This window comes from Cyprinus carpio, chromosome B15 (assembly GCF_018340385.1).
Source record: "Cyprinus carpio isolate SPL01 chromosome B15, ASM1834038v1, whole genome shotgun sequence".
Classification (NCBI taxonomy): Eukaryota; Metazoa; Chordata; class Actinopteri; order Cypriniformes; family Cyprinidae; genus Cyprinus; species Cyprinus carpio.
In genome coordinates, this window is record NC_056611.1 from 28,716,103 (window position 1) to 28,741,649 (window position 25,547).

The following is a 25,547-nucleotide window of genomic DNA, read 5'->3' on the forward strand; positions in this document are numbered from 1 at the left end:
ACCCATTTTCTTCCTTTTGATATCTTTCCATTATCCCATTCCCAATATTTCCTTTCTTCCTTTCATCTCTTTCCTTTTGCTATCTTTTCCTTTTCTCTATTTCCCTTTTTTCCTCTTCCTTTTGACATTTGTCCTCCTATCATTTACCCTTCCCTTTCTCATTTCATTGCTTTTTTCCTTATTTTCCACTCCTCTTATTTTATTTCCTTTCCTTAATATTTTCCTTTTTTTCTGTATAATTTCCTTTCCTTTCCTCCTTTTCCCTATTATTATTTTTTTACTGCCCTTTTTTTCCAGTCCTTAATTCTTATTCTTCCTGTGGATATCTTTAGTTTTTCCCTTACCCCACCTTTCCTTCCTGCCTTCATATCTTTCCTTTCCCTATCTTTTCATTTCTTTTTCTATTTGCCTTTTTTCTTTCTTGTGATATTGCCCCCCCCCGCCCCTTTGTTTTTTGCCTGTCTTTATCTTTTGCCCCTTCCTTTCTCAATTCATTGCTTTTTTCCTTATTTTTTCTTCTCTTATTTTTATTTCCTTCACTTAACATTTTTATTTTTGCTCCCTTCTGATATCCTCTTTTCTTTTCTCTTCTCTTTTTTTTCTTTTCTTTCCCTATGTTCCCACTTTCTTTTCTCTTCTCTTTTTTTTTTTTCTTCTTTTTTCCTTTCTTTTCTTTCTTTTCTTTTCTTTTCTTTTCTTTTTTTTTCTTTCTTTCTTTCTTTCTTTCTTTCTTTCTTTCTTTCTTTCTTTCTTTCTCTATCTTTTTCGCTTGCACTCTGTTTCTCTTTCCTTTTCGTATCACTTCCCTCTTTTCCATTTCCTTAATCCGTTCCTTTCATTGGCTCTGGTCTCTGTGTTGTGTGAGTGCTGGTCTCTGTGGTGATGGAGAGTGTTCTTGATTGTTTGGCTGAGAGCAGCTCTTGTCTCAAGAGGACCCTCTTTTAGGAGTAATAAGGAGAAAGGGCTTCACGGTTAACTGTTGTGTGTTGTGTGATATCTGATATTAAATATTGAATTTGTGAATTTTTGAATTTTGTAACTAATTTTGTCTTTTGTAACTTTTTATTGGTTGTGTGTTGGTGTGGTGTGGCAAATCATAAACACAAGATACGAGCACAAAACACCAGGAAGAGGAGAAGAGAATGAGAAAAGCGTGTCAAATACGCAACATCCATCCAATGCTTTTCCCAAGAGACATGCTCCGAAAAGATAGAGGAAACAGTAGAAGAATAGGTTGAGAAACTCACACTTCTAACCATGTCTAACCTTTCGTGTCATAAATTAAAAATACAGGCTCGTTATGCTCCGAGAGATAACTAAACCAGGCTTCACCGTGCAAATAAAACACCCAGCTGTTGATCAGCCACAACAGACATCTTTGTTCAACTCTATCTGTCAACCTCGTTGGAATAAAGACAATATTTTAAACTCCTCAGATCGTTTCCACATGTGTTTTGCAGTTAACAAAATAAAGCATTATTGATCACCAGGTCTAATAGCACATGTAACCTGGGAATGACGCAGAGCGGCTGCTTGTTGTAAACATCTGACTGCTGATTAATTCTTGTTCCATCCTCATGTTAAGCTTTTACACATGCCAGCGTTCAGTGGATTGTGTCGGTGGTGTGACAGACGCTCATTGAAGTTCTTCAAAAAGACATAACAAATGCAATTTGATACAAACAATGGCACGAATCCACCAACATGTTTTCAATTTCTGAACAAAAATGAATTCTGATATTTCTTGTGTGGTTTAGAGAAGAAAAAAAAAAAGACAAAAAAAACAAATCTTTTTATGTTATATTAAATGCTGGTCACTTAATATAATATAAGTTAGTGGGGTCAGTAAGTTTATATTTTGTTGTTGTTTAAGATTTTTTTTTTTTTATTTTATTCAGTAAGAACACATTAAAATGGTCAAAATGGTCAGTAAAGATATTTATAATGTTACTAAAGACTTCAAATAAACGCTGTTGTTTTGAACCTTCTATTAATCAAAGAATTCTGAGAAAACATTTAGCAGCACAACTGTTTTCAACACTGATAATAATCAGAAGTGTTCCTTGAGCAGCAAATCAGCATATTAGAATGATTTCTAGATCACGTGAAATTGTGCTGAAAATTCAGCTTTGGATAACAGGATTAAATAACGTTTTAAAATATATTTAAATAGAAAATAGTTATTTTAAATTGTAATAATGTTTCTCAATATTAATGTTTTTACTCTAGTTTTGATCAACTAAATGCAGCCTTGATGAGTAGAAGAAACTTTTTTTTTAAATCTTACCAACCTCATACATTTTAATGGGAGTATGTCTTTTGAAGAAAATGTTTTAAAACATTTTGACAATAAATTATTATGCATACAATTTGTACAAATATATTTACTTTTCTGCAAATAATCAACATTAAATTGAAAATGGTAAAGGTTTTTCAACACTCTGGAAACTTGCCAGACTCATTTGAAACAGGTTTTTAAAACATTTCTCCTTTTCATCATCTCAAGCATGCTTATTTTTCTCAGACCCACTAACCAACAGAACACTGTACGATTAGGAAATCTTAATCTATAATTTCCTCCAATTTGGCCTGATGCTTTTATCAGTGTAAAATAAGGATGAAAAGGTCTTTTTCTCCATTCATTGTGAGCTCCAGTAACCTTGCTTTTGTTAAAAAAAATCCCTTCTCCGATCAGCTAACGACCGATGGAAATCTTTCAGTGTTTGGTGGCTGCTGGCAGCTGTGGCATCGTAAAGCTCTGCCGGTGCCGTCTGTGTTTATCTATGCAGTGGGATCCTCAATTTCCTACGTCTGCCTGTATTTCATTCTATAAGTAGCTCGTTCAAACTATTTATGTTGCTCCTGGTGATGTTTAAGTTCTTTGGGTGATTTCTGAACATAACTTTACAAGCTGTTTCATTTCCTAGTGTGTGTTACGGGGAAAGTGGGTTTCGGATATGAACCTGTTGAGTCTCAGATAGCACATCCACAGAAATTACTGCAGGGTTATGATTGGAACTGACATCATTTCTTTACTTGAAATAAATAAACATTAATTTAAATAAAATAAAATATTAAAATTTAAAAAAGTAAATACACATAAAAGTTGAAGTACTTAAATAACTAAAACTAAGTAAACTAAACCTTATAGACATATATAAATAAAACATAAATCAAATAAAATATTTTAGAAAAATATATTGGTGTTATAATAATAAAAATGTGGATTTTATTTGTTTTTATTTTATATATATATATTTTTTTTGTGTGTTAGTAGTAATATAGCCTAGAACATAAATATTATGTTTACTTGGCATAAAAGTTTGATCACATTTTCCATTATTATTACCTGTGTTCTATGTTTAATGTCAAAAAGACATTTCATACACACAATGACATGAATAAAAAAAATAAATAAATAAAAAATCCCAGTTTTTTTCCAATTTCTAAACAGATATAAATTTTTATATTTCTTTTGTGGTTTAAGGGAAAAAGTTTTTATGTTAACGTACACAAATGCTGATGACTATTAAAATCAGCTAATAATAAAAACAGACAATGTAACAACAACAATTTTATAGAAAATTTATATTTTTGGCACTGAATATGCAATGTATTTTTTCATTAAAAAAATATATTTTTAAAATGTCTTTTAATCAAAGAGTTCTGAAATAAAGCATCATGATTTGTGATTCATAAATGTAAAAATAAATAAATAAATAAATAAATATAAATATAAATGTAATGAATAAATATTATTACCTATTCCTTATATTACATCAAATCTGATCACATTTTTCATTTTTTCCCCCCTGTTTTTTCTGTTCACATATCTTTTGCACCATCATTTAAATATCATATTTTTTTTCTGTGTGTTTTGTATGTTTCTTTAGCTCTTTGTGGATGAGTGTGTCCTTTTCCACCCTCCCACCCCAGGTGCTGATTTCCCGCTATGGAAATGCTCATCACCAGCTGTGCCATATTATGGCACATTAAAGCGTCCGTTTGCTGCTCATTTCAATAAGAGCGGTTTTAATGAGGAAACATCGATCCTCTCTGGTCTGAATGAGGCTGTAATGAAATAAGAGAGTGAGGGATGGAGAAGAGTGGCAATCACTGATGAATGTGCCGTCTCATTGAAATCGACGTGGTGAAAAGGCACAAGCCTCCCCTCACCAATCAGCCCTCATTAGTAGTGACACAAACAACTTCATGCTGTTTTCCTACAGGTCAGCCGGAAATGAACGATGACATAGACCTGTGCCCTCTCACTCTCATGGGTCAGCGGTGAATTTAACAACAGCAATCAGAGGCTCATCAGAGAGTTTATGATGAGTTCAACCGCAGGACTTTGATGTGCTGCAGGTGGACGGGAGATCAGAGGTCAGTTTTGGCAGCTTCCTCTGCAGGAGGCAGAGGTCCATGGCTATAACATGACTGTGTGAGGAAACTGTTTGATTTTTCATTTTGTTTAAGAAACGGAAAACAAAAATTTAGCTGGATTTTTTGTATTTTTGTTCATGGGTAAAAAATGAGAATATGCTTTAATATTTGTTTTGAATGTGTGGGCAGAGCTGAAACACCCTTTCATCCCACTGCACGAAAAGCGGCAACTGCAAGTTCAGTTCATTTTCAACAGGAGAGAAATGGCAGGCGAGCTGAGTTTATTAATCCTGCGGATTCTTTTCTTTCCTATTCTTTTCCTAGATAAAAAAAATTAATAAAAAATAAAAAAATAAAAAAAACATTTTTTATGGCTGCTGCATGTTATTGACAAAACAGAAATGACTTTATTCAGTGGTTCTACCAGAAGGACTCAGGAGTTAGAGATAAGACTGAAGTATTTATTTACAAAAACACAAAAAATAGAATTATTTTGGCGTAGGCCCCATCCGTAGCGTGGATCTGAAGTTTGTACCAGCTAATCCTGCCGAAGACAAAGGCAGGGCGGAGCCTACCCCCCGCATGGACAGGGCCAACCTGGTGGTGGTGGGGAGGATGGAGGGAAATGACAGCGGCAGTATCTGCGAACACAATAGGATGTGAGTAGTGTGCTTTTATATCCATCGTGTTGAGAGCCGATTGGCTAGACCTTAAGTGTAATGTGACGTGACATTTAGTCTTCCTAGTAGAACTTACGCTTACGCTTCCATATTTTACTGAGATAAATACATTTTATTGAATTTTACTGTATGTGATCTACAAAGACATGGAATATAATGGCCTACTCATTTTATTCTATATGCCTAGCCTATTTAAGAAAAACCTCACAGATAACATTTTTTCATTTGCTATTACAAACAACAGCAACTGAAGCTATATTTTGTAGAGCGCAACAAGTAGGCTACTGCGCTTCTCCGGATCCTGATTCGCGACATCCCGATAACAGCAGAAAGAGCTTCAGATCCGTCAGTTTTAGTTTTAAGACACCCTCAATGACAACAAAATGTTACAAAACTCTGCTGTAAAATAAAGAAACCTAACAGGGAGTGCTTTCTGCCATCTCGGTCTCCCTGAACTTCTTTCAGTTTCAACTTCAACTCAGTTCACAATTTTAAAGTATAACCTATAATTTGAATTTAAGAATTACAGTAGACTAATTATGGTGAAAACTTAAGTAAAGATTTGTTCTAAATAATTATTATAGTATTTTATTATAATTATTATTATAAATATATTTATGTGGGGTTGTTTTATTTTCCCCATGAAATTGTGTTATTATGTACAGTAAAAAAAAAAAAAAAAGAAAAGAAGAAAAAATGAAAACATGTTTCCTGTTTTTCTAATAGGCCTTGAATAAAATAAGTAGGCTAGTAGTATCATATTTTATTCCATGTAGTTGTAGATCACATAGGCTAAAGTAAACTTCAAATGTCGTTTTATTGCTCATTTACTCCTGTTGAAAATGAACTGAGCTAGCGGTTGCCGTGTATCGGTGCAGTACAGAAGGAATAAAAGGGGCATTTCAGCGCCACCCACACATTCAAAACAAATATTAAAGCATAATCTAATTTTTTTACCCATAAACAAAAATACGAAAAATCCAGCTAAATTTTCATTTTCCGTTTCTTAAAACGAAAAAACGAAAATCAAACCATTTCTCATTTCTCTTTATTTCTTTTTAAGTTGAAAATCAAATGACCAAAAGATACACGGACCAGATTTGGTTGACCAATAGGTGAAAATGGGCATCTCATGAATCAAACGACCAAAAGTTATACGTTTTCTATGAATTAACACAAAGTACGAAAATCAAGCCAAAATCTTGTTTTTTAAAATAGGCCATTTTCTCATTTTTCTACTATCAATATTATTTAAAAAAACAAATGATCGGGTGATACAACCCAACCAAAGACCCAATGTAAAATGACTAATTTGGTCATTAAACATGTGTCCATATATTCTTTGTATACAGAAAATGTCTATTCTGCACTATGAGTAGCATGGATCAAGACATCTCTGTGATGTCCTATTGGCCAGGCAGAGATACAAATGATTTCAACCTCTCCTGTGAGCCACCAAAGGATCAGCGGCAGCTTTAACAAAAGGTCAGTGCTTTACTGCAAGTCAGATGAGGGCCGTGGATGACTTTAAACTACAGCTTGTTTCCTCAGGCAACACGGGAAGCAATAAAAATCAAGGCAAAAACAAGATAAACAGCATAAGATCTAGTAGCATCCTCGGGCCACACACACATATGAAGTTTTCGAGGTAAATCGGGTCTGTTTAATGGCCATGTGTCTCTGCGGGGAAGAGAGTGGTATATTTAATTTATCTTAGAGATTTATTACTCTATTTGAGTAGAGCGTGAGAGAGATAGTGCTCACATTGACATAGAGGATCACTGCAGTCTGGCTGTCTGGTTGTGATTGAAAGTCAGTGAGTGTGTGTGTGCACGTGCATTTTAGAGAGAGATAACATGAGAGGGAAGCCAAACTAAAAAGAAAAATAACAAATGAGATCTCTGTAATGTCTCCTTTGTTTCTCTTAACATGTTTTGCTCAAAGTCACAATGAAATCAAAATAATTTTTTCTCTTTTTTGATAAAGCGTTTTTCATTGTGAGGGTGGGGACAACCTGTTACTTGCATGAGATCGACCAATTGCAAACCACAACCTTCCAGCCATTCAATCAACTCCCTATGAACAAAATCAAGTCCTGCCCTATGTTTTAAAAACCATTTTACATGGATATACATCACAATAGGGAAGAATAGACTATGGCACTTCAGTTTCAATTTTAGTTTCAAACAATAACATCTTAATGTTCAAAATGTTCAGAGGATTTACGTTTCTTTCTTTTCCTGATGTTTGTTATTAAAATTTAGTGTAAAATTACACTTTTTTTTTTTAATTTACCACTTAGACATGTTCACAATAATGTATATCTTCAACATACGTTGCCTTCACTCTTAAAAATAAAGGTGCTTTACGATGCCATAGAAGAACCTTTTTGTCTAAATGGTTCCATCTGAAGAACCTTTCTGTTCTTTGTGGCGAAAAAAGGTTCTTCAGATTATAAAAAGGTCAGAAAGAGATGGTTCTCCAAAGAATCATTGACTGAATGGTTCTTCTATGGCATCGCTGTGAATAACCTTTTAAGCACCTTTAGTGGCCTTTATGACCAAAAATGTGAGAAGATATGTTTTCAGTGGACTTTTAAAATTTGCTTTGCTTCAGAAAACAAAAATATCCAGTTATGCCGTTTTTTATTTTTATTTAGTCAAGCTGGTTTTGCATAAAACACAATGTGATTTTTGGCAAGTGAGATCTGACAGCAACAGCACATTTTTCAGCTTGGACGAGCACTTCGCACACAGCTTACAGTACCTCGTGCATGCAATCAACTGCAGACCAGCAAACCAATGAGAACGCACTACAATCCTGATGAGTCATATAGCGATAGAGCAGGGACAAAAAACCTGTGGATAATTATTTTCTCAAATAGCCTGGGTATATGGAGCATTCGCAGCTTATATGGACAGAACGCCACTGCAATTTACATTAAATTCTTCAAAGACCAAACAATCAGAACTATACTAGTATTCACATGAACGCAATATGTCCATAGCTAAAATAACTTACAGTGGGTGTAGTTAATTCTGGCTACCATACCTGCCCTTTCATTTCTAAAGGGGAGGTACACTATATTTGAGTATTTCCAATAGACTTAAGCATTTTTAGAAAGAAAAACATGTTTAAAATTTGTTTTGGTTCTTTCCTTTTTTATTTTTTTATTTTCTGCATTTAAAATAAAGCACAAACATTCTCACAGCCAGGGGAGCCATAAGGGTGGGAAGGTTAGGACGATTCCAAGGGCCCGACAATGGGCCCCCAGAGGGGGTGAACACAATTTATTGAGGGGCCCCTCTGGAACATGATTCCTAATCAAAACAAAAATGAAATAAAACAAATTTTAAAAAGTAAAAATAAGTCAATAAAATTATTCCACAATGGGAACCCCTGAAAAGTTATATTTATGAAGTGCCACACAAAAGGTTCTAAATAGAGCTTTTCTCCTAAGTGTGTGTGTGTGTGTGTGTGTGTGTGAACACAAAATACAGTACCTCTATTGGGCACCCTGAAGCCCAGAGCTGGCTGGCGTGTGTGTGTCCGTTTGTATATATAACTACACGATGAGTAGTCTGACCAAATTTAGACATGTCTTGTCTGCTACCCAATTTTTATCTCCAAGTTCATTTGTCATTATTGAAGTGTGTTTTACACTGTTTATATATTCCCAGAGAGCGAGCGTGGAGCGAGTGTGTGCCTATATGAAGACACAACACAAAGAGTGTGACAATACTGACCTCCAGCTACAAGAGTTGAAAGACCACCCACACACACACACACACACACACACAGCATTCTTTCATTTCTGGGAGGTGAGCTAAAGCGAAAGTGGTTGAAATACTGAAAAGTGTCCAAAACCCCCTTAAAACCAGCCAACAGACTGGAAGACCAGCCAACCAGTTTATGCTGGATTTTGCAAAAGTGGTGTCTGTGTGTATGTGCACTGTGTGTTTGGCCACATGCATGTGTCGTTAAATGATGAAACTATTCTGAAACTTTAGTAAAATCTTGCCAACAATTCATACGTCAGCACATTTACCTGGTTGGAGTCCTTGAACTCAAACTGAAACAAATAGATTAAACAGAAACAGTAGAACAGCATTAGAAGGTTCAATACAAAAAATATTATTTAAATAATAATAATAATAATAATAATAATAATAATAATATATATATATATATATATATATATATAATATATAATTTTTTTTTTTTTTTTTTTTTTTTTTTTTTTTGCATGGATTGTCTCCTAAGAACTAACATTAATATACTGATCAATTTTAAATAACTGAACAAAATATTATGATTCCTGATTAATTGTATTTATTTATTATTATTATTTTTCTCTTTTGCATTAAAGGAAGCACAAATGATTCTTCCAGAAAAAAAGCAGATAGAGATATGTTTCTGTTCTTCATTTTATTTCCATTAGTGTGTTAATAAACATGTGGCATCATATTAGTGGTTTTAAATGGATAAAATGGAAGTCAGACCTCATCCTCTATTAAAAATAATAGCTGTTTATTGGGAATCATTTCCTAGAACAACACCCAACTGTTTCAGATGTAGGAAACCTTCCCAGATTTCACGTGATGTTTTAACAGCTCAGTCAAATTATTAAAAAAAAAAAAAAAAAAACGGTTTGATCCAGCAGTATAAGCAACAAGACCTAGATGAATAAAGGTGTTTCTGTATATCTACAAAACCTTTGCATGGCTAGTAACTTGCTATCCTAACTTGCAGTACTAAATTTATATCCCAGGTCCTGACTGTTCATGTTGTTCTATGATAATCTCCTCATAAATGTTATGATACATACATCTACTGAAATGTCCTAAGGAGGACTTATTCAAATGCAGTAAGGCACAAACAAGGTGCATTTTGATTCAAATTTGAAGAATTATTTTAGGATAATGTCTACACATGATGATCTCCATTCAAGTCTACATCTGACAGATCTTTGCAGCACCACAGCTGAGCCAAACTATGTTGCTTATGATCAAAGTAGGAGCGACCAAAATGACTATGAACAGTTCATAACTGGAAGAACTGTCTATATTTCAATAATTTCTTGCTTTGAAATTCCCATCATCTGTTTGGCTATTTATGCTGTTTATTCTCTCATTAAATCTAAACAAGCTGCTGCAGCTTTTGTCATGAATCTACTCATTTCTGATCTCATACAGATTTTTTGCATGTAACTAATGGCTTCAACTGCAACTTGATCATAATTCACATCACATGGATGTGGACTAGTTACATGGGTTTGCGTTTCATGACATGTACATCCATAGAGAGATACATTCTGATCACTCATCCCGTTTGGCACAGATCTCATCGCTCAGTTACATATCTTGTGTGTACTTTACTGACCGGTTGGCTTCTACCTTTTATTGCTATTCCAGGTTTATTTTTAATTAAATGTCTGGTATATATCATGCCCTTCATCCCCTATGCAGATATCATTGTGTGTTTTGTAGGTTCATGCAGGTCTCTCTCTCATTCAATCTCTCTCACTCCTCTAAAGAAGCGGATAGTTCTTGCGCCTCTGTTTTTTGTGGTGTTTTTTGAGTTAAACCATTCTAATTCTCCCCTTGCAAATTTGTATTTTTCTGCATTACAGTAATCACAAATTCCCATTTAATTTGACTACCTTCACTCTCGTTCTTTATGTGTTAAACTGCACTTGTGGACTGTTTGCTGTATGTGTTCATGAGGAGCGATGCTGAGAACATCATCAGGATGCCTCAGTGCTGCTCCAGACTGAAGAGAGTCTGGACTGAAATGGGACAGACCACATCTACTAATGTACAGCGTGATCATGTGTGAGAGATTCACACCAGACCGCTGATGACAGCGATTCATTTATGTATTTTCAATAATCTTTAATCTTTACTCATTACTGCATGTTTAACTGGATGAAATGTGCATGACTTGTGCATCTTGTAATGGGATTCTATGAATCAAATGATGTATGTCCTGTATTGATGTGCTTTATGTGTGTATACTGTAAGATTTACAGAATCTCATACACTTTGAACAAACACCTCTGACACGTTGATCATCTGAGATACATTCAGACACTTTGATTAAACTTTCATGACATGTGATGACGTTTGTATGGACTGGAGGAGGTACAGTCTGAATAAACAATATGAACTCCTCATTCGAGACAAAAAGTTTCACACCTTATGCATGATTCTCCACATCCACTTCCTTTACTCCCCCTCCCCCTCTCTCCCCTCATTTCCATCTAAACACAGGACACTACAGAGATCATCGAAACCACTATTCTTAATTAGAGTTTATAACAATGCAACTGTTCATGTTTTGATGTCCCTGTGTGTCTGGTGAAAGGTCTCATTCTCTTAACAATAGGACAGACAGCCATCAAGATTAGAACATACTGAAAACAGACTACTCCCAGTGTCTTTCATGCAAATTACCATCTGTCCCAAAAGGTGATAACTCTTCTATTCTAATAGTTATCCCCTGTCTCTATTTCGGGGGATGTTCATCTTGGTCAGAGTACTTAAGGAAATCTTGCATGAAGATCAGGGCGATTCTGTAGCCAGATGTTCAACGCTCAGGTTAGCAATGGACTAAAATGATGTTTTAGAGCTTTGGCTAACACACTGGCATTAGTTATGTATACTTATACTGTAGAGGCTATTGGGGTTTTCCATTTAGAGCAACAGTGTGTTGTTGACCAACCTAAATTTGCGTCAGCCTCAACCTCTGGTTATTGTAATATTATTCTAACTAAGTGTACGTGAGAAATCATTGCAGTGGGTACTTTTGACCCTAATAACATGGATCCTGTAGAGTTTTGTCAAAAAAATAGAGAAGGTAGCGGATGTTTATAGTGTGTCAGACAAAGAAGCTTAACTAGTGCCTTCTCACCGGAACTTCATGTCAAAAGAGCAGACTAAGGTGCAAGGAGAGATTCACTACTTAAACAGATTCAGAAGGTGTTACTCTCTGTTAAAAGCTGGTCACATTGCTAGACATTGTCAAGACAATGAGAGAATGAGAAGCTTTGTCTGTCATGCATGTGGAAAGGATAGACAAATAGCAAGGCATTGTTTGGAGAAAGTTAGGAAAGATCAGGAAGTTGCTTGTTTTGCTTGTGGAAGGATGGGACACAAGGCAAGACTGTGTCACATCACGCACAAAATAAAGATGGGCTACCGTGATTTGCTTAAGAAGATAGGCAGTTTAGAAACCCAGTTGGCACTGTTGAAAGGAGATAAGGAGGAAGCCATTCAGACCTTGCCAGACACAGCATGAACATGACTGAAGCTCAGTCACAAGCAGATGCTAATGTGAATTTTAGGAATAGTTTTATAATAGTATAATATTTTAGAAAATATGTTTACTATCAAAAGGGGGGTGATCCTTTATAATTTCTGGGAAATGTGTTAATGGCATTAATCTTTAAATTCAATTAATGAGAAATTATTTAATTGCATTCTGTGATTAAATTTCTGTAGCTTTGGTTTTGAATGTGAAAAGATTCTTGTGGGGGAAAGGGGGGAAACCTCTTTTTTATCTTGTTTCAGGTATAAGCATCGAGATGTTTTTTTTTTTTTAAATGTGTACCCTCTGGGAGAAAGATGATCCGGTCATCTGATGGACAAGAAAGCCAGTAAAAATCAGTGGAGCCAGGGGACTTCCAGAAGAAAAAAGGACTTCAAGAAGGCCAGCAGGGCCATTGGAGCCAGGGGACTTCCACAAGAGAAGGGACTTCTTAAAGAACAGAGTGATCCTCAGAACTAGAAATCGTGAGATTTTCAGACCTACAAGATCCAGAACTCCAAGCCTAAAAGATCTAGAAGCCCTGAGACCCACAATGGCATGGATGGACCTGATGGAACTTCACAAACTGCAATAACAGCTAGAAGGACTTTTCCAAATTGAAATGACTGGAAAATGGAAAAGAGAAATAAAGAAATCAAACCATTTTCAGAGACTGTGGACAGCAGTCTTATCACCGAGATGGAAAACAAGAAATGACAAATACACAAAGACAGACTCTACACACATGACACCAGAAAGAGACAAACATATGCATATTCGAATGCAGAACATTGTCTACTGAATGTACACATGTGGACAAAGGACGTCCACACTGAAAGAGATAGACCTGTTTGCCTCTCCAGAAACCTCTCTCTGAAACACTCGGCACGGACGCACTGGCACACAGCTGGCTGCAGGGCCTTCGCAAGTATGCATTTCCCCCACTGAGCCTTCTCACACAGACACTGTGCAAGGTCAGGGAGGACGAGGAGCAGGTCCTGCCTGTGGCGCCATATTGGCCCACTCGGACCTGGTTCCCCGAACTAATGCTTCTCGCGACAGCCCTCCTTGGCAGATTCCTCTGAGGAAAGATCTACTGACTCAGATACAGGGCACCCTGTGATACCTGCATCCAGACCTCTGGAAACTTCATGTCTGGTACCTGGATGGGACGTGGAGGTTCTTGGTGACCTACCCCAAGAGTTAGTGGACACCATCACTTCGGCGAGACCACCGTCTAGAAGACACGCTTACTCTTTGAAGTGTAACCCGTTCATCGAGTGGTGTTTTTCTCATTGAGAAGACCCCCGGAGATGCCGGATCAGGGTTGTGCTTTCCTTTTTGCAGCAAGAGCTGGAGTGAAGGCTGTCTCCCTCCACCCTTAAAGTCTATGTTGCTGTGATTGCTGCTAACCATGACCCCATGGAAGGGAAGTCGGTAGGTAAGCATGACCTGGTCATCAGGTTCCTTAGGGGGGTGGGAAGGTTAAATCCTCCCCGGCCCCCCTCCATACCCTCTTGGGACCTGTCTCTAGTGCTTAAAACACTACAGCAGGGTCCATTTCAGCCTTTGCAGTCAGTCGAACTAAAGCTTCTTTCATTGAAAACTCTGCTCCTGCTTGCACTGGCCTCCATCAAGAGGGTAGGGGACCTGCATGCATTTTCGGTCAGGATTTGTGACTAGAGTTAGGGCCGACTGACTCCCAGGTAATCTTAAGGCCCTGGCCCAGCTATGTGCCCAAGGTTCTCACTGCTCCCTTCAGGGATCAGGTGGTGAACCTGCAAGCACTGCCCCCAGAGGAGGCAGACTCAGCCCTATCTTTGCTCTGTCCCGTCCGGGCCATGAGATGCTACATAGACCGGACACAAAGCTTTAGGACCTCAGACCAGCTCTTTGTCTGTTACAAAGGCCGGCAGAAGGGGAAAGCCATCTCTAAGCAGAGGATGGCCCACTGGATTGTGGATCCCATTGCCCTGGCTTATCAGGCACAGGGTGTGCCCTGCCCACTCAGGTTGTGAGCTCACTCTACTAGAAGTATTGCATCCTCCTGGCCGCTGGCTCATGGTGCCTCACTGACAGATATTTTTAGAGCTGCAGGCTGGTTGAGAGACCCAACACGTTCTCTAGATTCTATAGCCTTCATATGAAGCCGGTGTCCTGACGTGGCGGAACTTCCGGTGGCAGGCCTTCACTCGATGAATCCTCGAGAACTGGTAGAAGGCTGGGGTCCATATGTGAGACCTAAGTGGATCCCATATGTGTAAAGTCCATGGTATAGCCTCAGAGTCCATGTTTCCCCCGCAGACTTCTGCTTTTTCCGTTTGGGTTGCATTTATATGAGATTTTCCATATGCACCTAAACGGATGTTCATATGTGTATTTGCTTCCGAAACCTCCTTCGGGAAGGATGGGGCTTCCGCAACGTCCCTGTTCCAAGTGGAACGGGTATGTTTTTCCAATGTTATCCAATCTCACTGTGTGGGTAGTGCTATGACACCAGTGAATGGTCATCTTGTTGCGAGCCCTGGCCTACACCAAAAAGGGGTGCAGGTGGCTTGTACAGGACACTGGAAGGGGCAGCATCCATGGCGCTTTGGTAGGGAATTCCAATTTGTCAGTGGCTGACGTGACGTCGAGAGTGACCAACTGAAAGGCAATGTCTTGGTTACATATGTAACCCTCGTTCCCTGAAGGAGGGAACGAAGACGTCACATCCCGTCGTCATGGCTGCTGTACCACCGCTGAGCAGCTGGGTCACCGGCTCGGCTCCTCAGCAAAAACCTGGTGTGCATTCCACCTGCTGCCTTTTTATGCTCAAGCTGTGATCAGGGGCAGCTGGATGCAATAATTGCATGCCAATGTGCATTGGCTTGTTTAGTTTACACTCGAAGTAGATTGGTCTCTTTAAGCGAGATCCCAATTTGTCGGTCATCCGACGTGACGTCTCCGTTCCCTCCTTCAGGGAACGAGGGTTACATACGTAACCAAGACGTTTCACTGGGTGACACCCAACCCAAATTTCATGTGTCGGTTCAGTTTCATTATAAATCGAGTTTTCCAGCCAGCAGTAATGTACAGACATCAGGAGCTTAACAAATGAAGGTAGGATTGTATTTATTTGTCCAGCTGAATAGACTTTACATGATCTGACAGAACTAAACAGGGTATTTTTTGTTTGTTTGTTTGTTTGTTTTTGTTCAGATAGTAATATTTAATGTGTCATACCTCAACATGAATATTTTGTGTTATTCCATGTATTCTATTATATGACGTTACCTAGCACATTCAACATGTTCATGGTCATATTTAGTTAAAGTAGAATGTGCTTGTTAAAAAAAAAGTTGAAAATGCTCTTGATCACCTGCAATAACACAAAGAAAACACACGCAAATCGTCTATGTGGAATTTTCACATTTTTAATGACCCACTTTGAAATGACGTGTCAATAATGCCATTTAATCAATGCATGTTAGTTTAAAAACGTTTTCATAATCTCAAATCATAGGTCTTGCAACTACTGGTGGAGACAAGATTACAAGACTGGGGAAAAAATGGTTTGATTAAATCCACTAGTTCTACAGTACATTTCCATATATCACTGGCAATAGAAACTCCCGGACCTCCATTAATGACATCTGAGGGCAAACAATACAGCACCACAGCGGAGCCAAAAATGAATGCTTCCAATCCAAGTGAGAACAACACAGATAACTTTGAACTGAAAGCTGGAGTAATCATCTACATCTCAGTCATCTCTAGCATTGAAATTCCCTCAATCTGTTTGGCTATTTATGCTGTTTATTCTCTCATCAAATCTAAACATGCTGCTCCAGTTTTTGTCATGAATCTACTAATTTCCGATCTCATACTGATTGTTGGCATGTTACTCTACATCAGTCCTTTCAAACTTATACGGATCATCTCAAAGACAACAATAATGTGGGCTGGTTTCACAGGTCTTTATTTCATGACATGTACAGCCATAGAAAGATATGTTCTGATCGGTCATCCCGTTTGGCACAGATCTCATTGTTCAGTCAAATATTTTGTGTGTACTTCACTGACTGGTTGGCTTGTATCTTTTATAACATTTCCAATTATTTATTTGACAAATGTCCTGATATTTTTAATGTCCTTCATTTTCTATCCAGTGATCATTGTGTGTTTTGTAGGTTCATGCAGGTCTCTCTATCACTCAATCTCTCTCACTCCTCTAAAGAAGCAGATAGTTCTAGCTCCTTTGTTCTTTGTGGTGATCAGTTACACCTTTCTAATCCTACCGGTTAACATTTTATTTATTGTGCATAAAAAAATAGGCAATTCTGTAAATCATCTGAAGGATTTTACTTTATGTCTTTATGTGTTAAACCCGCTTGTGGACTGTTTGCTGTATGTGTTCATGAGAAGCGACGCTGAGAAAATCATCAGGACGCCTCACTGCTGCTCCAGACCAAAGAAAGTCCAGACTGAAATGGGACAGACAATCTGCAGACCATCTACTGATGTACAGCGTGATCATGTGTGAGAGATTCACACCAGACTGATGTCAGCAATTTATTTAGGAATGTACAGTAAAAGTTCTCAAATAACTCATTACAGCACGATTAACTGAATGAAATGTGCTTGACTTCAGTCACATATATTTGCAAGCATCTTTTAGTGATTCAGTGAATGAAATGTGTCCACTAAGTGAGTTTATGTTACTGTCTGTACATTCCTCAGAAATTATCTCATTTTATTTTTCTTAAAGTGGTCGTAAATTTTCTGAATTGCTTAGTAGTGATGTCCAGTTCACAAAGGAATGATTCTTTTGGACCAATTCTTTTTAGTGAACTTTATGAACCAAATCAGAAACATTCTGACACTGTTTGCAGCTTTTTTTGTTAATTTTGAAGCATTTTTATATAGTTAACTTATTGTGTAAGTAAGGTTTTACATGTTAATTAATAAAAGATAATTAATTAGTGATCAAGTTAGTGCATGCTTCATAATAAATTCCATACATAAACAATACAATAAAAAAAAAAAAAAACACTTACTAAAGCTTTGAATTGCAAAAACCTATAGCCTCTGGAACAAAAGTGAATTTATATCTATTAGATGAACATTCAATGCTTTTGAATCTTCTTCCAGAGGGCAATACTTCAAAGTAAACCTTCAAGGGGTGACAGTCATCTCCCGTGATACAACAAGTTTTTCTTAGAATTTGTTGCTCGTACAATTCTGCTAGACTCCGCAGAGGCACACCAATAATTTCTGAGCAAGTCCTAACTAAGGTCTGCAAACGATTCTTGTTCCTAAGAGAGTGTGATGAGTGTATAAAAAAGAAAAACTCAAGATACTCTCAATAAAGGTGGTATAAAAAGTTCTCAGTATGTTTTTTTGTACAATGAAAGAGTTCAATTTCCTAAGAACGTACAATACATTCTTTGAGGCATTTTCTTAATAATGGCCTCTGTGTTCTGCTGGAACTTTAAAGTAGTATCAAAAAGGTAGTTTTACTCTTCTAGATTTTTATATTTTTTTACATTTTAATATTTATTTTTATAATTTTAGGCGGGTTTCTTTTTTGTGGAATCAATTACCATCTCTTTCGTTTTAGTAATATTCAGTTGTAATTCAGCGTCTTTGCACAACTAAAAGAACTCATTGTGATCATTACTGTCATCACATTCTGCACTTGTTAACAAAGATAGAAAAACTGTCTCATCAGCATATTTAACTACATTACAATTATTCTTAGTGCTGCGACATTAATTTAGTATAACTAGAACTGAAGACAGTACACATCCCTGAGGAGATCCAATTGACGTAACGAGTATTTGACAAACACTCCATTCCACATCTATAAAATCAAACCGTGACTCACATCAAATTCACAAACTTCGCTAAAATGATAGGATTCATTGTGTTGAACGCAAAGGAAAAATCAACAAACAACATTCTAGCAAATGTTGTTGCTGCCCTTTGGCATCCATAAACGGGACACACAAAGTTTCTGACAGGTGCTTCTTTCTATATTTCACTTGTGAAGAGCACCATTAAACTCTAGTTTGTGACTCTATAGAACTTGTATACAGAACAAAAATGAAAAATAATGTTCACATTTACAGAGAAATAAACGATGAAATGAATTAAGACAATTTGAAACAACTAATTAACAAGCAGAGCTCCTGATTAACATACACATACAAACGAGCTCATATTGACTTTGAAAATAGCTGCAAAATGTACCATACATCAACTTTACATACCCCGTGCCGCTTTACCAAAGGGTACTACGTTGAAATTGAGCATGAACCAAGGCACTGTCCTCTGTACAGGTCCAGAGTATCCACTAAACCATAGGCAGTCGTCAGTGACTGAGTCATCCAAGTAAGTTTCTGTTAACACCACCATGTGCGAGTTTGTACTCGTGAAGGAAGGCCACATTCCCTTGCAACTCATCCATCTTGTGTCGAAGGAAGCATACTTTACTCAGTATAATATTATGCAGCGGGGTATGTCTGTGATACACTTTCAACCTGTGTTTAACTCCTCCACACTTACCCCTTTTCCTTTTAGTCTTCCTCACCGAAAACTGGGCTCTGCCATAGCTCCGCTGTACAATCCTGCGGGTAGTTCTCCGCAATTCCACAGGGATGTCATACACTGGATCCGCAGAACTGGCAGCTGAGTGCAGGCTCAGGATGTATTCCCTGGAGAGCATTGCAGTGTTAGCTTGCCCTGGCAGAAAAGTGCATGCCACTACAACCAAAAAAAAGCAGTTGTGAGCTAAACATCTTTGTGTGTTCACACACGCCAAACCATAATGAATTTAAAAATAAAGCATGTTCTGGTTAAGTCCTAAAATGAACAATGGACCATTAGACACGGTGAACGTAATTCCACCAAGTACAACATGTTCCTGGATCAACATCCTTGTTGATCCTGGAACAACATTCCTATCAACCAATCAGAATTGAGGATAACTTTTCAGAAAATATCTGTTTTAGGCTTACGATCTGGGTTAGGTGCCTTAATCAGCTATCATTCCACACTGATTTTAGGAATAAATTATGGGTAGGGTTGGGTTTAGGGGTAGGGATTGGGTTAAGTGTATATTTTTGGACAGTTATGTTGATCCAGGATCAACAAAAGATGTTGATCCAGGAACATATGTCTTGCTTGGCAAAATCACAGTGACCCATTAGATGCACAACCCTACAGGGCTACCACATGAACAGCACCGGTCATGTTTTGCTAAAAAAACATAAAGTATAACAAATAAAATGTATTGGAAATACAACAGTGATCCAGTGGCAGTAGTTCTCAAGTCAACAGCAGTGCACTGTTAGCAGTACCTCTCAAGTCAAGAGTCGGTTAATGGTTACAGCAATTCTCCAGTCAACATTACAAAGAACTGAGAAAATAGTTTGGACTCAGAGAACTGTCTATGGAGAATTGATGAGATGCTGAAATGAGCATGAGTAAACCAAGCAGTTAACTTGAAAACTTGAATGAGCCAAATGGAGAATTTTTTTTTTTTTTTTTTTTTTTTGTGGTTTATGTAATAAGGTGAGTTGATTAATACTAGTCTATTCACTTTCTATGCATTTCACATCAGGGCTGTATTTGCGATTAATCGCATCCAAAATAAAAGTTTGTTTACATTATATATGTGAGTGTACTAAGTGTATTCATTTGTATACATATATATTTAAGAAATATATATTTAAATATAAAATAAATCATATAAATATGGTTAATATTTCTTAATGTTAAATAATGGTAAAATGTGGTAAATGTTTCTTGAATATATACATGTACTGTGTGTGTGTGTATATACATAAATCTACACAGCACACACACATATTATGTAAACAAACTTATTTTGGATGTGATTAATCACAATTAATTGATTTTGCAGCCCTATTTTACATCATTAAAGTTGGTTGGTTGTATTTAAATTTATTGCCATATCAGTTTCAACTGATGTTACATGGCAGATATAAAACATTCAACAACACAATATCATAAATACAATATAATAATTAAAATGAACATTTTATAAAATTTGACACACAAAGAAAAGAACACATAAGCACAAAAATTTCTTTAAGTGTTCTTGTGATAAAAAATTGTATTTAAAAACAACAACAACCACAACGGGTTCTTGATTAAGTCCTAAAAAGTTTGTTCTGGTAAACATCGCTGTCTGAACATAATTTAGACAGACTAAAAATATGTGTTTTATAGACACGTTGGTCCTACAGTGTTGATATTTTGGTGCTTCTTTACCCTTCAGTAAATGCCTATGAGTCAAATTAACAGGGTAGATGCATCTTTTTCCAACTACAGGAGATATTTCAAGTAAGATTATTTTACTTAATTATTGGGTGCTTGAATAATATAATTGTGTATGTGAGACATCACTGTATGATTACATAAATCAACTGGTGAATCTGGTGATGGATGGATGGATGGATGGATGGATAGATAGATAGATAGAAAATGGAAAAAGTAAGTCTTCCAGAGGGACCAGTTATAACACACTTTTGTTTTGCATTTAATACAATCATCTACTTGATGAATAAAGGAGCAGCAACTGTGGCAACAAATTAGTGGCTCCAAATGGACTGAAAAGCAGTTGTATACCATTAGCTGCTTTTACTGAGCAACACCCAACCCTGTATGATGTGAAGAACCTTCCCACATTTCACATGTCAGTTCAGCTTCATGATAAAACAAGGGTTTCAATCTGCAGTGAAGTACAGTCATCACAACACAGATGATTAAAGGTAGGACTTCTTTGTATGGCTGGGAAGATGTTGTCCTGAAAGTATTAGCAAATTTTTAAGGAATAATCCTGTTAAGATTGTAATTCATAATTCATGTGTATTTTTACATTTAAAATGTTTCTCTTTTTTTGGGAAACACCATACTGCTATCACTTTACGTATTCTATATTGAGATCTGATAGTCAACTGTGTGTTCATATGTTAATTTTGTTCACTGTTGAAGTTGTCAGGGTAAAAAGGGCTTGATCACCCACAGCAACAAAAATTGCGTATGTGATATTTCCTTATTACAAAGTTTCCCAAACGGGGGTTAACCTGTGGATTCATGAGTTGATGAAAAGTTAAACATTTAATGTAGTCCAATTTAAGTGCAACTCATGACTGAACTAAATTGAATTGAATAGAAAAACAACTTCAAAAGAATACTAACAAGATATAGATAATATAATATCTGTTTACTTGAATGTTTACTGTCATTAGAGAACTGTAAATATGTGAATGTGCCATCAAATTATAAAAATGTTAACTTCAAATAAACCTTTAAAATCTAAGGGGTCCTGCTGACAAAAAAGTTTGAGAACTCTTGCCTTATTATAAGATCTCATTTTGATCTATGGTGCAATGTAATTAATTACTGTATATTAGATCAATTTTTTTTCGTAATCTTAAATCGTAGGTCTGGCAAATATTGGTGGAGACAAGATTACAAGAGTAAGGTGAAGAGCGTCTCGATTCAGTCTGTTGGCTTCTACATTTCCAGGTTTCAGTGGTGATGGAAACTGCCGCACCTCCATTAGTGACATCTGACAGCAATCTTTACATCACCACAGATGAGCTAAAACCATATGCTTCCGAACCAAGCAAGAACTACAAAGCAGACTATAATCAACTCATAAAAGCAGGAACTGTCTACATCTCGATAATCTCTAGCATTGAAATTCCCTTAATCTGTTTGGCTATTTATGCGGTTTATTCTCTCATCAAATTACATCATTCAGCTCCAGTTTTTGTCATAAATCTGCTCGCCTCAGATCTCATACAGATTGTTTGCATGTTACTCTTCACCAGTCCCAGTATGTGGACCATCTCACTCACCACAATGATGTGGACTAGTTACACAGGTTTTTATTTCATGACATGTATAGCCCTAGAGAGATATGTTCTGATCGCTCATCCTGTTTGGCACAGGTCTTATCGCTCAGTCAAATGTTTTGTGTGTACGTCACTGACCGGTTGGCTTCTGCCTTTTATTTTAATAATAATTTTCTTCTTATTATTATCTTTCGACATTATTCCAGATTTTATTTTGATTGAGATCCTATTCTACATGCCCTTAATCTTCTATGCAGTGATCATTGTGTGTTTTGTTGGTTCATGTAGGTCTCTCTCACATTCGATCTCTCTCACTCCTGTAAAGAAGCAGTTAGTTCTAGCTCCTCTTTTCTTTGTGTTGATGAGTTACACTTTTCTAATCCTACCAATTAATATTTTATTGATTGTGCGTAATAATAATACCTCCAGTCTGTTCAGATTTACTGGTGTTCTTTATCTGTTAAACCCGCTTGTGGACTGTTTGCTGTATGTGTTCATGAGGAGCGACGCTGAAAACATCATCAGGATGCCTCACTGCTGCTCCAGACTGAAGAGAGTTGAGACTGAAATGGGACAGACCACATCTACTGATGTACAGCGTGATCATGTGTGAGAGATTCACACCAGACTGCTAATGACAGCAATTCATTTATGAATATACAGTAAAAGTTCTCAAATAACTCATTACAGCATGATTAACTGAATGAAATGTGCATGACTTCAAATATATATCATATAGTATGATTAAAAAAATTAAATAGTGCACATCCTGTAATAACGTTTGTGATACTGTGTTTTTTCTTTTACAATCACTTGTAATTCTGTTACAAAATTTGTTCATCAGTATGTCAGTATAGTTATGATACTTCTTGGAAATTATGTATTAATCTCAAGAAACATCATATAAAGAAACTTTGTGAAATGCTAACAATGCTAACATTTTACTAACAGAGAAATAAAAGCAACAAATCAATTTCCTCTCCCAGACTCGTTCAATAACTGCCAATATTAGGGATGCATGATACATCAATTCATTATCACATCAATATTACACTCAACACAAAATCATTCTTTAGCTAAACTTGATTCAACTGTGAACAGTGTTTCCATGTGCTGCAAATGTGTTTAATAAAATAGCATGTAGACTCAACTCTTGTGTAATGGATAGTCCTGCTAAAATTAGACATGCCAAAATAACTCCTCTCTCTTTCAGGTTAACTAACTAGCAGTAGCACACATTAGCATGCCAAATGTTAAGTACTTTTTACAATAATGTTCTCACTTCTTAAAAAAACAACAACGTGATACTGTAAACAGGGCCAATTTTGACTGCATGCTGGCAAGTCTACAACAAATGCACTTTTTTTTTTTTATAATTTAAGGGCAAGACGACAGGTTTCAGATATGAAATAATAATATGTGGGAGAAAAAATAAATAAAACTATTAAACAGTGGTGTCTGAACAAAAGTGTTCCATGTCAGAATGTCTGTCTTTGATTTGGTCTGTGTGATTCCACAACTTACCCAATAGTATTTTGACACCCCAGGTTCACAGCTGCAGGAAAACACAGCTTATTACACACATGAAAGCCAGAAAATGAACTGGGTCAGAGTTCGCAGATACTATCCATTCAGCCTAAAAGCATTCACCTAGAAAAGCTCTATGACCAGAGCATATTAATATAAAAAAAATTATAATATTTTATATATCCCTTCATGGCGTATTTAAGTCCCACTTAAATGTTCCTCGACCTTCTGTGTCCCAAATTTATCAAAAACATCTTGGGACAAGGTTTTCACACTGACAACTGTCATTAAGACAGTTAGCAACTCCGTTTGTTTGTCCAAGTAAGCAACAGTAACTAAGGGGTGCAGGGCTTACCAATAGGTTAATACCTGTACCACTCTTGATAACCGTTAGCCATTGTACAAAACAAAACCCCAGCACTTAGCATAAGTGCTTTGAACACTTAAATTCACACACTCCTTGACCTCTAATTTACCTGGTGTGGTCTTTGGGGGTGTTACTACCATAAGGTTTAGATGTTAAATAATGAATCTGTGCGCACTAACAATCTAACAGGCAAAACACTACAAGGCGTTTAATGAACCATTACGATAAAACACACCTGACATGTTGCTTTGAGACACGCTTTAATATTCCAAGTGCATGTGTGTGAGAGAGACAGGTTGCTCAACACCCATCAATTATAAATGCAGACATAATTAAGCAACTTTTAGAGGACAGGAAGCAGAGGCTGAGAAAAGACAGGTATCTTCTGTCTCTTATTCTCTGTTTCTGTTTAAAGCGATGAGGATCTTGAGTAAGAATAATATGATGAGGGCAGGTGTGGCAAATACACACACACACACACACACACACACACACACACACACTAAAGGTACGGAAATCTACACACCAGTTTATCAGATAGCACTAGGAATCCATTTATTTCAAAGGAGATGGTTTAAAGCAAAGACATAGAGGAAAAACACAAGCATTTGGGAAAGAAATGATCTGTCATGCAACCAAAAAGTTGCGACGTCTGACCAATGACAATGTCACTGCTCCTGAACTAGACTTGTTGATGTGTTTGCAAATTTACAGCAAGTTAATCTTAATGCCTTTTAACTGGCTTAATGTGTTTGGTTTGGTTTGGTTTGGCTGGTTAGAATAGGATTTTGCATCTGCAACATTGGGCTATAATCGACTGACATTTAAAAGTAGCCACACATTCTGGTGAAATAAAACATACAAATGAAATTAAAGCAATAACAGAATTGAAAACTGACCATTAAGCAAACTTTGTAGCATATAAGTTGTGTAACTGCCACTGAGATGAATGGGAATGCTAATGGATAGCTGTTTATGAGTATATGTTAAACCACATTTCAGACCCTAAGTCCATTTTTCTCACTGTATTTCTGCTTGATTTCAAGTTTGCCATTTTCCTGTACAGTTTACCCCCTCTGATTGCTCAATTCAACACTGTCTCAGGGCACTTTATAACCATTTTACTTTTTGGTGAATTGGTGGCAGATCTCATTTATATGTTTTTATAGGACCTGCTTATGGTTACTGATCCCACTGATGGTTAGGTTTAAGCTTTTGTAATAAAATCATACGTTGTCCTATGAATCATATCATACAGATTCATAAGATTGAGAAAGATTGTGAATTGATTGAGAAATCAATTTAAACTTAATATTCTTCTTCTGGGAATAAAATTGTTGAACTCCTTTAGTACTTTACAGCTACAACCACCAAACTTAGGTCATACCTTCAGATTGTTCTGAATGAGAT

General features: G+C 36.7%; 1 protein-coding gene across 1 annotated transcript in view; it reads right to left on the minus strand.

Moving 5' to 3' along the window:
- The window catches only part of LOC109103656 (protocadherin Fat 3-like), a 298,734-nt gene that overhangs the window by 235,952 nt on the left and 37,235 nt on the right, over nucleotides 1-25,547 (minus strand). The window contains exon 2 of the mRNA XM_042740152.1: nucleotides 18,921-19,069. The gene's annotated coding sequence lies outside the window, so the exon portion shown is untranslated. The remainder of the gene's footprint in view (nucleotides 1-18,920; nucleotides 19,070-25,547) is intronic.